At 45.6% G+C, this 13,064-nt stretch overlaps 1 protein-coding gene across 3 annotated transcripts in view; it reads left to right on the forward strand.

The window, feature by feature from the left end:
- The window catches only part of pemt (phosphatidylethanolamine N-methyltransferase), a 51,745-nt gene that overhangs the window by 18,683 nt on the left and 19,998 nt on the right, over positions 1–13,064 (forward strand). The gene's annotated exons all lie outside the window — the stretch shown is intronic.

Below are 13,064 nucleotides of genomic sequence, written 5' to 3' on the forward strand. Positions count from 1 at the left end.
AGGCTCTCTCATATTGCTAAGTATCAGTATATTGCAGTATAAGTGTATACCACTGCAAAATAGACTCAGAACAGTAAACCAATTGCTAAACATCAGAGCCTATTGGAAATATTTTTCTGACAGTGGCAAAGGTATATTTGATATAGCGCTTGCATTCAACCTCATTAGATTGTGTCAGTGGTCGGTCACCTTTTGCGTGTCAGTGTCTCACTGAACAATACCAATTCTGGAGCATGTTTCATATTACGCAATGCCTGTTATTTTACACTATTAGATTACACGAGGTAATTATTTTCATTTATTATTACCGTAATGACCAGGACACAAATATCTGCCACGCTGCTGAATTGCTTCTTCTTTTCCTTTTGGCTTGTCCCGTTAGGGGTCGCCACAGCACGTCATCCTTTTCCATGTAAGCCTATCTCCTGCATCCTCCTCTCGAACACCAACTGCCCTCATGTCTTCCCTCACGACATCCATCAACCTTCTCTTTGGTCTTCCTCAAGCTCTCTTGCCTGGCAGCTCCATCCTCTTCATCCTTCTACCAATATTCTCACTATTTATCCTCTGGACGTGTCCAAACCATTGAAGTCTGCTCTCTCTAACTTTGTCTCCAAAACATCGAACCTTGGCTGTCCCTCTGATGAGCTCATTTCTAATTTTATCCAATCTGGTCACTCCGAGAGCGGAACCTCAACATCTTCATTTCCGCCACCTCCAACTCTGCTTCCTGTTGTCTCCTCAGTCCCACTGTCTCTCATCCGTACATCATGGCTGGCCTCACCACTGTTTTATAAACTTTGCCCTTCATCCTAGCAGAGACTCTTCTGTCACATAACACACCTGACACCTTCCTCCACCCATTCCGACCTGCTTGGACCCGTTTCTTCACTTCCTGACCACACTCACCATTGCTCTGGACGGTTGACCCCAAGTATTTAAAGTCCTCCACCCTTGCTCTCTCTTCTCCCTCTAGCCTCACTCTTCCCCCACCACTCCTCTCATTCATGCACATATATTCTGTTTTACTTCGGCTAATCTTCATTTCTCTTCTTTCCAGTGCATGCCTCCATCTTCCTAACTGTTCCTCCAGCTGCTCCCTGCAGTTCACTGCAGATCACAATGTCATCTGCAAACATCATGGTCCACGGGGATTTCAGTCTAACCTCATCGGTTAGCCTATCCATCACCACTGCAAACAGGAAGGGGCTCAGGGCTGATCCCTGATGCAGTCCCACCTCCACCTTAAATTCGTCTGTCAGACCTACAGCACACCTCACCGCTGTTCTGCTGCCCTCGTACATGTCCTGTATTATTCTAACATACTTCTCTGCCACTCCAGACTTCCGCATGCAGTACCACAGTTCCTCTCTGGGTACTCTGTCATAGGCTTTCTCTAGATCTACAAAGACACAATGTAGCTCCTCCTGACCTTCTCTGTACTTTTCCATCAACATCCTCAAGGCAAATAATGCATCTGTGGTACTCTTTCTAGGCATGAAACCATACTGTTGCTCGCAAATATTCACTTCTGGCCTGAGTCTAGCCTCCACTACTCTTTCCCATAACTTCATTGTGTGGCTCATCAACTTTGTCTGTCTGGCCAGCCTGTATAAATCCTTTTCTCCTTCTTTAGTGTCCAACCTGCCATACATGTCATCATATGCCTCTTGTTTGGCCTTTGCCACCTCTACCTTTGCCCTGTGTCGCATCTCAATGTATTCCTTTCACCTCTCCTCAGTCCTCTCAGTGTCCCACTTCTTCTTAGCTAACCTTTTTCCTTGTATGATTTCCTGTACTGTGAGGTTCCACCACCAAGTCTCCTTCTCTCCTTTCCTGCCAGAAGATACACCAAGTACTCTCTCAGCTTCACCACATGGTTCTCTTCTCTGCCTTTGTCTTCCTAATCTTCCTCCCCACCACCAGAGTCATTTTACACACCACCATCCTATGCTGTCTAGCCACACTCTCCCCTACCACTACCTTACAGTTGTAACCTCCTTCAGATGACATCGTCTGCACAAGATGTAATCCACCTGCGTGCTTCTACCTCTGCTCTTGTAGGTCACCCTATGTTCGTGCCTCTTCTGGAAAAAAGTGTTCACTACAGCCATTTGCATCCTTGTTGCAAAGTCTACCACCATCTGTCCCTCCAAGTTCCTTTCCTGGATACCGTACTTACCCATCACTTCTTCATCACCCTTATTACCTTCACCAACATGTCCATTACAATCTGCACCAATTGCGACTCTCTCTCTGTCTGGGATGCTCAGAACTTATTCGTCTAGCTCCTTCCAGAATTTCTCTTTCACCTCTAGGTCACATCCTACCTGTGGGGCATAGCCACTAATCACATTATACATAACACCCTCAATTTCAAATTTCAGCCTCATCACTCGATCTGATACTCTTTTCACCTCCAAGACATTCTTAGCCAACTCTTCTTTTAAAATAACCCCGACTCCATTTCTCTTCCCATCTACACCATGGTAAAATAATTTAAACCCTGCCCCTAAACTTCTAGCCTTACTGCCTTTCCACCTGGTCTCCTGGACACACAATATATCAACCTTTCTCCTAATCATCATGTCAACCAACTCCCGAGATTTTCCTGTCATAGTCCCCACATTCAGTTCTAGGCCCTGTGCTTTCCTCTCTCTCTTTCTGCCGAAGAACCCGCTTTCCACCTCTTCTTCTTCTTTGACTTCGACCCACAGTAGCTGAATTTCCAACGGCGCCCCGCAGGTTGACATATTTGTTTGGCAAGGTTTTAAGCTGGATTCCCTTCCTGACGCAACCCTCTGCATTTATCCGGGCTTGGGACCGGCCTACAGTTTGCACTGACTTGTGCCCCACATAGGGCTGCATTACGCTGCTGAATTGCATACAGTACATCATTGACTAAATCAATGGGGTGCAGATGGGTGGACTAATTTGTAGTCTTTTAACGTATCACTAGCAAACTTACTAAAATGAGAAAACAAGATGTACGACGGATAAAAATTTTCCTCTCAGACCCGAACACACACAGTGATGATGCTTTTGGGTGATTATGCTCTGTCACTGTTGGTGTAGTTTTCCTGGATTCAAGCAAAATTGCACATATAATACTTACATAATACTTTAGGCTACATTGTCCGTTTGATAGCAATGACTGTCCATTATTGGTCCACAATGCATTTCTGCCATTTATTGTGGGTGTGCCCTTATTTGGGAACACACTGAAAACATACAATTCTTAAGTGACGTAATTATCTGATAAAAATATTATAAAACACTGTGTCAGATGAAAATCTATATCAGATCAATGCTGCTGTAGCGGACATGCACGCCGCAACTTTGAGGAGTCACAGAGACTCGTGACCACCTGAGAACTCCCACTCCTCCACGCTGCTCTGCTGTGAGACGGCGACTAGGACAATGCCTGGGGTACGTCAAGTGGACCTTAACCTAATGAGCACCTTCCCGTCAAATCTTGATTCCTGTCTTCAAAAGACTCCTTCCCCCACCAAAACATTGGAGGGACACTCCCTTCAAGCAGACTATGTGGTTAATATTCACCCATGCGCGTGAGGCACCACCCACTGGCGTTGAGAGGAACTGCAAGCAGAACTTGTGGCCGTGCCTTTGATGTTTGTTAAACAGAAGATAAAATGTCTGTTTTATACCTTGCAAATTCTGGATATATTCCAAATGTATGCCTTCGTGTCTGTGTCCCCATTCTCACATTGATAAGTCCTCTGCATGATTTTGAAAGCTGTTCATGATTCGAAATCAAAGCTTGGCTGGCCAAGTGGCGCGGTACCCAGCAGGGTGGAGACTCCTTTGTTGGTGAAATCTGCTGGGTTGGCTGGTGGTGGAAGTTAATTAATGTAGTGTTTTTGCATGATTTTAACAAATGGCTACAATATAACAAAGGATGAAAAATTTAAGGGGGTCTGAAAACCTTCCGTACCCACTGTACATTGTGTTAACAAATGCATTATGTCCAACTCCATATTTTCTTCTAGTTTAACTTCCTGTAGGAATAGTAATCATTCGTCAATTCATTGATTGGTAAGAACTCTGTCGATCGGGTGGAATTGATTGTTGATTATTCTTGCCTTAAAGCAATCCGGTATATGTATAATCTGCTTCGGCAAAACGGGTCGAAGCACATCTTTTCAGTTCGGGTAAATGGCGAAAGAGCCCGGGATAAAACCACTCTACAAACTTTAAACATCTCCGTCTTTATTCAACACAAGATGTCACCACAGAGCCACCAAAGAAGACAATTGTCATGGTCTGTGTTTTGGTTTGGGTTGTGTTTAGTTTTGTTCCATGTTTCCCTGTGTTCCATGTTTGTCGTGTGCTCATTAGGTTGTTGTGTCCACCTGTTCTCGTCTACTTTGTGTTGACCAATCAGCTCTCTCCAGCCACTCGTGTCTTCTCCAGGTGTTCCTCGTTGTCTCGTCAATTGTCTGTTTGTATTTAGTTCCCTGGTTTCTTTCAGTTCTGGTCGGTTCATTGTCGTTGTCACATGTTTTGCCATGTCATAGTCGCCAGTTGTTTTTATCATTGTGATTAAATATTATTATTTTGAGATTCCCGCACTCCTGCCTTGCCTGCCTGCTTCCCTGCAATTGGGTCCACCATGTTCTTGCCTTGCGTTCCTCGCCTTCGCCCTAACCACGTTCATGACAGAATGAACCGACCAGAACAGGACCCAGCGGGAAGAACATGGCGTCACCCTGGACAGCACCAAACTGCCTCCCACCGTCCTCAGCCTGCCATCCATACCTACCCTCCTCCAGTAAGCCCTATCGTTCAGTCTTTTCTGTCCTTTTCATCGGGTCCCCCCACTTGTCCTAGTTATTCACCATTCCCTACTATTTTACATCCACGTTTCTTTAGATTCTGATTTTTCTGATTGTGAAGATGGCCCCAATTTAGTTAACCTCCTGTCTGATTCTGAATCTGACACAGATTTAGATTTTTCTGGTTCCTTCCCTAGTTTATCCCGTACTCGTCAGTTTTTGTCACATCTCCCCGTTTCCAACCCCAGTGAGTCCAAATCCTTTCCCTCGGACCTTTTCTTGGGCACCCGTTTGGCCATCTACCCGGGACCGCCGCGTGGTGGCCAACGGAGGCGCCCAAGTAAAGGTCAAATTTTGCCCCCTCGTTGTTTTTCCCCTGTTCACAGTTCACTTAATTTTTCACCTGTTCCCCCACGTTGTTCCACGGCTCCAATTAAGTCACGTCTAGTCAAACCTGCCCCCTAGCCACCATGTTCAGTACCAGCCATTTTTCCTAGTTCACCTTCCCGAGACCTTGTCCACTCTTCCACTCCCGTACCCTCTACTCCCAAACCTCAATGGCGGCAGGCTGAGGAAGCGACTGCAGGCCCCGTTCCTGCTCCTCGGCAGCTGTGGCAGCCTCCCGTTCCTGCTCCTCGGCAGCTGTGGCTGGCTCCCGTTCCTGCTCCTCGGCAGCTGCGGCAGGCTCCCGTTCCTGCTCCTCGGCAGCTGCGGCAGGCTCCCGTTCCTGCTCCTCGGCAGCTGCGGCAGGCTCCCGTTCCTACTCCTCGGCAGCTGTGCCAGGCTCCCGTTCCGGCTCCTCGGCAGCTGTGCCAGGCTCCCGTTCCGGCTCCTCGGCAGCTGCGCCAGGCTCTCGTTCCGGCTCCTCGGCAGCTGCGCCAGGCTCCCGTTCCGGCTCCGGCGGCGCTCGTCCAGCGGCCGCCACCCGTCCCCGCTCTGGCGGCGCTCGTCCAGCGGCCGCCACCCATTCTTGCTCCGGCGGCGCTCGTCCAGCGGCCGCCACCCGTCCCCGCTCCGGCGGCGCTCGTCCAGCGGCCGCCACCCGTCCCCGCTTCGGCGGCGCTCGTCCAGCGGCCGCCACCCGTCCCCGCTCCGGCGGCGCTCGTCCAGCGGCCGCCACCCGACCCCGCTCCGGCGGCGCTCGTCCAGCGGCCGCCACCCGTCCCCGCTCCGGCGCCGTTCGTCCAGCGGCCGCCACCCGACCCCGCTCCGGCGCCGTTCGTCCAGCGGCTGCCACCCAACCCTATTGCCTGGCCCCTGCATTACCATTGGGTTCGGCACCGTGGCCGTCCGCCTGAATGGCCCTGTAAAGACCCTGGTGCTTGGCGTCCTGGACGACCTCCTGAACCGCTCAGGCAAGCACCTCACCTCGGGTGGCCTGGATGGCCACCAGACTGACCTGAGGGGTGGACTCTGTACCCTCCTCCAGGCCAATTACATGTCCCGTCCCCCCCCCCCCCCCCTTTATGCTGCTATTACACGAATGACTCTTATCAAGTCACTCACTGTGTTCATATGAATAAGCAGCAGTTAAAACTGTGTGCTTTCTACAATGTCTGACATTTTGCTAACGTCAGTGTCTGAGCTCATAGAATGTGCGCCGATAATTGATAACAATTATTCATTAATGTCAATGCTAGCCGGTTTGTTACAGCAGTGAGTGACAAAAAGAATGGCACAATGAATACAAACAGTACAATTTATAGTTAGCTTAATAGATATCTTTAAAGCTTTACTATTTCATCTACTATTACATCATAAATGATGAACATAGTTAAGCATTGTTGTAAAACACAACATATGTGTACTTTATAGGCTGTATTTGTATGGCATTGGTGCCGTGTTGCCCTTCAGCTGAGTTGAAGTGGGCAGGTACTACTAACCCTAACCCGAATATTAATTGACAAACCAACATCACACTGTCGGCAATTTCAAATCTAACCATTTTGCAAGCCTTATGCCATTTATTGCCTTTTGCATTCAATCGACAAACCGCATAGATGTCAAACTTAAACCATGTCACAGACTCATTTTGTCACAGCCTTATTTTGACCTGTGCTATGCATAAAACTGTAGAAAAAAAATTATTCTGCTGGAAAGGGGCCGTTAATGATGAAACAAAACCAAATAACCAACAATTAAACAATATCGAACATGAGTGAGTGATGATGTACTCGCCCACCTTTTTGAAACTGAGAGCTACTTGGGTACTGATTAATGCAGAGGGCTACTTGTTGGATTTTATATATATATATATATATATATATATATATATATACGTCTGAGGCTGTTTGAGGTTCAACAACATGTCAGTTACAGGTTATTCATACAACAACTGCAAATAAAGATTATTTTAGTCGTAGATTAAATTATTTTCCCCCTAAATTAATTATGATTCTGTTACTGGTTTGGGCCATAACATGTCTGAAAATAGCGGCAAATGTTGCTCGTTGCGTTCCAAAGTAAAAGCAGATGTTTGCAAATGTCTTATTTTGAATACTATTAAACACAAAAGATAATCAGACTGCTTTCATGAATGACTACAGAAATCAGGGAATATTTACTGTGGAGAGACTGAAATTAAATGAGTTGGACAATTTTAAGTTAAGCAATTGCTCTTAATGATTAATCGATTCTCAAATTAGGTGTCGATTAATTTGATTTATCGGTTCGTCAATTAATTGTGACACCTCTCATCTAAACCACACACGTCTGTTTTTACAAAAAATGCAAGCCTATTCCGAGATCTATCTAACACCCTGCCTAGGCCCCCAACGCTCCACTTCTCATTTCTTTTCCCATCCCAATCCCAGCAGTACCTCATACGGGTCCATCTGACTCAACAGATAGCCCAGCAGTTGTTCTTTCTGTCTGATTTGATGCAACAACACACTGCATCTTTCTGGCAATTCCTTTATAACAAAGCCACAGCTCCATAAGAGTCACAGCACAGACCTGCTAACCCACTTTTTACGTATTAACTCCAAACTTAGTTTCGAGTTGGGGCCATTTTGATCAATTGGAAGTACACTGCATTTTAGAAATTAAGCATTTGCTTTTCAACATCCTGCAGAGAAAAGAATGTATGTATACCCCCTGCACCTAAGTGTCCTTCAGTAGTGATGTCTGCTGCACTTTGGGGCTCAGTAGCTGAATGACTGCAGGCCACACTCAATGGGAATCACAATGAAAAATGTCACAAACATTAAACAGGAGAATGTCAAGTAGGACACCTCACACAATTAAGTGTTGAACATAAAAACAAACATACAATGTTTTTTTAATAACACCCTGGCCAAAACACTGTTCTATGTGTTGTCAAGGAGATATTTTCATGCAACCATTTATACTTATACAGATGAGGTTTAAATGGGCAATAATTTTTTATAGGTTATTAACATTACAAACTAATACTGTATATGTAGAAGGTGAGATGTAATGCTCTATGATATAGAACATCCATCCATCCATTCATTTTCTGAGCCGCTTCGCCTCACTAGGGTCGCGGGCGTGCTGGAGCCTATCCCAGCTATCGTCGGGCAGGAGGTGGGGTACACCCTGAACTGGTTGCCAGCCAATCGCAGGGCACATACAAACAAACAACCATTCACACTCACATTCACACCTACGGGCAATTTAGAGTCTTCAATTAACGTGCATGTTTTTGGGATGTGGGAGGAAACCGGAGTGCCCGGAGAAAACCCACGCAGGCACGGGGAGAACATGCAAACTACACACAGGCGGGGCCGGGGATTGAACCCTGGTCCTCAGAACTGTGAGGCTGACACTCTAACCAGTCGTCCACCGTGCCGCCATGATATAGAACAACATACCAAAAAAAAAATTGTTACAAAAATGTTACTTATCTTGATTTTTATTGGCATAATCAAAGGCTCATTGTTAACATTAACTACCCGAAGGAGTTTGGTATTTCTAAGACTCTTGCTTGCATTGCGCAAGAAATATAAATAATCCAGGGTGTGGTCGTAAAAATCTTCCAAGCGCACCAAAGAGGGTACTCCTGTGATGTAGCTGAACCATCCTGCTCCCTTCATCTCCTTTGTAAATGGTTGTATTTCAGATTATATATTAGATACTTTAGTTTTACTTGATTGATAGTTTTTTTTCTGAGCCGCTTCTCCTCACTAAGGTCGCGGGCGTGCCTGGAGAAAACCCACGCAGGCACGGGGAGAACATGCAAACTCCACACAGGCGGGGCCGGGGATTGAACCCCGGTCCTCAGAACTGTGAGGCTGACGCTCTAACCAGTCGTCCACCGTGCCGCCCTTTTAGAGAAGTTTTCAATTATAATATTTTTAGGATTATTGCCTGTTATTCAAATTGATAATTTGATTTTCCGTATTTGATTACTGTTAGTTATATCATACAAGGAAAACGGTTAGCTAAGAAGAAGTGGGACACTGAGAGGACCGAGGAGAGGCGAAAGGAATACATTGAGATGCGACACAGGGCAAAGGTAGAGGTGGCAAAGGCAAAACAAGAGGCATATGATGACATGTATGGCAGGTTGGACACTAAAGAAGGAGAAAAGGATCTATACAGGCTGGCCAGACAGAGGGATAGAGATGGGAAGGATGTGCAGCAGGTTAGGGTGATTAAGGATAGAGATGGAAATATGTTGACTGGCGCCAGCAGTGTGCTAGGTAGATGGAAAGAATACTTCGAGGAGTTGATGAATGAGGAAAATGATAGAGAAGGGAGAGTAGAAGAGGCAAGTGTGGTGGACCAGGAAGTGGCAATGATTAGTAAGGGGGAAGTTAGAAAGGCATTAAAGAGAATGAAAAATGGAAAGGCAGTTGGTCCTGATGACATTCCTGTGGAGGTATGGAAGCATCTAGGAGAGGTGGCTGTGGAGTTTTTGACCAGCTTGTTCAATAGAATTCTAGTGCGTGAGAAGATGCCTGAGGAATGGAGGAAAAGTGTACTGGTGCCCATTTTTAAGAACAAAGGTGATGTGCAGAGCTGTGGCAACTATAGAGGAATAAAGTTGATGAGCCACACAATGAAGTTATGGGAAAGAGTAGTGGAGGCTAGACTCAGGACAGAAGTGAGTATTTGCGAGCAACAGTATGGTTTCATGCCTAGAAAGAGTACCACAGATGCATTATTTGCCTTGAGGATGTTGATGGAAAAGTACAGAGAAGGTCAGAAGGAGCTACATTGTGTCTTTGTAGATCTAGAGAAAGCCTATGACAGAGTACCCAGAGAGGAACTGTGGTACTGCATGCGGAAGTCTGGAGTGGCAGAGAAGTATGTTAGAATAATACAGGTCATGTACGAGGGCAGCAGAACAGCGGTGAGGTGTGCTGTCGGTGTGACAGAAGAATTTAAGGTGGACGTGGGACTGCATCAGGGATCAGCCCTGAGCCCCTTCCTTTTTGCAGTGGTGATGGATAGGCTGACAGATGAGGTTAGACTGGAATCCCCGTGGACCATGATGTTTGCAGATGACATTGTGATCTGCAGTGAAAGCAGGGAGCAGCTGGAGGAACAGTTAGAAAGATGGAGGCATGCACTGGAAAGAAGAGGAATGAAGATTAGCCGAAGTAAAACAGAATATATGTGCATGAATGAGAGGGGTGGTGGGGGAAGAATGAGGCTACAGGGAGAAGAGATGGCAAGGGTAGAGGACTTTAAATACTTGGGGTCAACCGTCCAGAGCAATGGTGAGTGTGGTCAGGAAGTGAAGAAACGGGTCCAAGCAGGTTGGAACGGGTGGAGGAAGGTGTCAGGTGTGTTATGTGACAGAAGAGTCTCTGCTAGGATGAAGGGCAAAGTTTATAAAACAGTGGTGAGGCCAGCCATGATGTATGGATTAGAGACAGTGGCACTGAAGAGAAAACAGGAAGCGGAGCTGGAGGTGGCGGAAATGAAGATGTTGAGGTTCGCTCTCGGAGTGACCAGGTTGGATAAAATTAGAAATGAGCTCATCAGAGGGACAGCCAAGGTTCGATGTTTTGGAGACAAAGTTAGAGAGAGCAGACTTCAATGGTTTGGACACGTCCAGAGGAGAGAGAGTGAGTATATTGGTAGAAGGATGATGAGGATGGAGCTGCCAGGCAAGAGAGCTAGAGGAAGACCAAAGAGAAGGTTGATGGATGTCGTGAGGGAAGACATGATGGCAGTTGGTGTTAGAGAGGAGGATGCAGGAGATAGGCTCTCATGGAAAAGGATGACGCGCTGTGGCGACCCCTAACGGGACAAGCCGAAAGGAAAAGAAGAAGAAGAAGATTACTGTTAGTTATACTGATAGTGTTAACAAAAATAAATAAAAAATCTGGGCTCTTGTGTGGAGTTCCCCCCCCCCCCCCCCCCCCCCCCGTGCTTGCATGGGGCTTCTCTGTTTACTCTGGCTGTCTCCCACATTTAAAAATAATACTTCTTTGGTTAATTGAAGACTCTAAATCTTTCTTAGGTTGTTTGTCTATGTCCCCTGCGATTGGCTGGCGGCCAGTCCAGGGTGTACCCGCCTCTTGCCCAAAGTAAACTGGGATTGGCTTCAGCTCACCCGAGACCCTAGTTAGGATAAGTTGTACAGAAAATGGATGAATGAATATTGTACTGTTTTTTTTTTCTTTTCTAATTTCCTAATTTTTGGCTTGAGCACCTGGCCCCAAAAATGTCTTTACGCATTCCTAGCTATGGGTAATTCAGTCTTCAAAGAAACTGTTCTGTTTTTGTAATGTGGGTTATTGTGTCAGATCCTGCCTCTCTGACAAACCCCCAATCCATTTATTGCAATGCATTGACTGTGGTCTTAGCTTGATATTGTGAGCAACCCATCAAGTACACTCAATGGAATGTCCAACCACATGTAAGTAAGCACACAATCAAGGCACAGTGTCGTCATAAAAGGTGTTTTGCTTGACTATTTATGAGATTTACTTATACAACACCAAATTTTCACACACTGTGACACATTTTAGTTTGGAGCTGCAATCATTGATGCTGGACTGCCAAGTACTGTATGATTTAATACAAACATCCATCCTCTGTTAGTACTGTAATTAACAATTACGATGCCTTGTAGGAGAAGCTCTGTTCTTGCAGTTAAAAATTAATTTAACAGGCAAGCTAGTGAGTGGAAAACTCCTCAATGAACAAAAATGGAAATATCATACTGTACATGTACGTCTTTACTTTCTGCAGAGTTCCAATTGTAGAGAACGTTCTCCCATGCGGTAATTGTCACATTGCATGTGCTGTGCCCATAGTGATGACATTTTACTTAATGGAGCTCGATGACGTCAAGCATTTGCATCTGTAACAAGACATCTCATTACTGGGGCTTTCTAAGATGTTTTAGCTGGGGGGGGGGGGGGAAGCGGTCACAATCTCTGCTTTATGGTGGCATTTTCAGTGCCACATGGAGATTGCCAGGTTGAACATTTGGCCACTTGAACACAGGTGTTGAAAATGAGATCAATGAATCCAACCTTTTGAATTAGGAAGCATGGCGAGCCAGAAGGATAGCATGTCTGCCTTACGATTCTCAGGTTCGGACTTCAAGTCTTTACTCTGGCCTTTCCTGTGCTTGCGTGAGTTTTCTCCGGGTACTCCGGCTTCATCCCACATCCCAAAAACTTGCATTGAAGACTGTAAATAATTAATAAGTTTGAATGTGAGTGTGAATGGTTGTTTGTCTGTCTGTGCCCTATGCTAAACTAGTGACCAGTCCAGGGTTTACCCTGTGTTTTATATGAACCAACCACTTAGATCCATCTGTACAAGGAAAGTATTCTCACTCTGGGGTGTACCTTGAAAAAAAATAAAAATATTTCTTCTCCAATGACAATGTTATAAATTACTAAATCAAAACAAATACTTTCGGTTCATGTCATACAATTGCAAGGCTACTTACTGCTATGCGGAGTTCATGTGGCTAAGGCCCGGGACACACCGAGCGACATGGCTGAAAGTGACTGAACGGGACAATCCCAAAGAAATAAAAATAGGAAATCGACCAAATTTGGACATGGAAGGTTTTGTCCCTCCAACAGCAATATGAACTTATAAATATAGTTAAGTATTATTGTAAAACACTATGTATACCATATTAAAATTTATTGGTACAGCTTGGTCATGACACAGACCAGCTGAAGCTCCCTTATACCCAGAAATGTAAATTTTGGCTGTGATAGTTCGCATGCTATGACATGGCATTACATCTGCGATGTTGCAACGCCGTACAACATTCATCCATCCATTTTTTTATACCACTTATCCTCACTTGGGTCGCGGGTATGC

The sequence above is a fragment of the Phyllopteryx taeniolatus genome, chromosome 19 (assembly GCF_024500385.1).
Source record: "Phyllopteryx taeniolatus isolate TA_2022b chromosome 19, UOR_Ptae_1.2, whole genome shotgun sequence".
Taxonomy (NCBI): Eukaryota; Metazoa; Chordata; class Actinopteri; order Syngnathiformes; family Syngnathidae; genus Phyllopteryx; species Phyllopteryx taeniolatus.